The 533-nt window shown below is 46.3% G+C and overlaps 1 non-coding gene across 1 annotated transcript; it reads left to right on the top strand.

Moving 5' to 3' along the window:
* Positions 1-73, top strand: trnav-aac (transfer RNA valine (anticodon AAC)). The gene has a single exon. It is a non-coding gene; the product is annotated as a tRNA-Val (tRNA).
* Positions 74-533: the final 460 nt, after the last annotated feature.

Raw genomic sequence — 533 nt, 5'->3', positions numbered from 1 at the left:
GTTTCTGTAGTGTAGTGGTCATCACGTTCGCCTAACACGCGAAAGGTCCCCAGTTCGAAACTGGGCAGAAACTGTTTTGTTCTTCAACTGCATGGACAAGAGCTGAGCTTTCTTGCACGCTTTCCCATCTGCAAACCTGCCTTTGAATTTGCTTGATCAAATCTGCTCTGGGAGTGAAATGTAATGCAATTCCATTTAATTACAGTGCAAAGCGTTGTTAAGTTTTTCTCCAACCTGGTTCTGATCATATGCCATTCTGTTGGAGAGTGCAGTTACCGCCTTCTGATCCTTCCACGAAAAGCAGTAGCGCATTTGCCTTCCTTGCGCAGGCGGCTCGGTTCAAAGACAGGAAAGAAGCAGATGCTCTGGTGTCACAGCGCACCACGAATTTCTGAACTTGTCTGCCTGTCAAATGTACCCCAAAGCCGTCTCAGAAAGACCTCATTTGGAAGCTGTCAATCGTTATTCAATGTGCGAGAATTGGCACCAGATATCCTGAATCATGTTTTGGAGCAATTCGCACGTTAGTGGCT

Source organism: Chiloscyllium plagiosum, unplaced genomic scaffold (genome assembly GCF_037043375.1).
Source record: "Chiloscyllium plagiosum isolate Xiang-an unplaced genomic scaffold, Cpla_swu_hap1 HiC_scaffold_21, whole genome shotgun sequence".
Classification (NCBI taxonomy): Eukaryota; Metazoa; Chordata; class Chondrichthyes; order Orectolobiformes; family Hemiscylliidae; genus Chiloscyllium; species Chiloscyllium plagiosum.
Note: the sequence above shows the minus strand (reverse complement) of the source record. Positions and strands in the feature narration are given on the sequence as shown.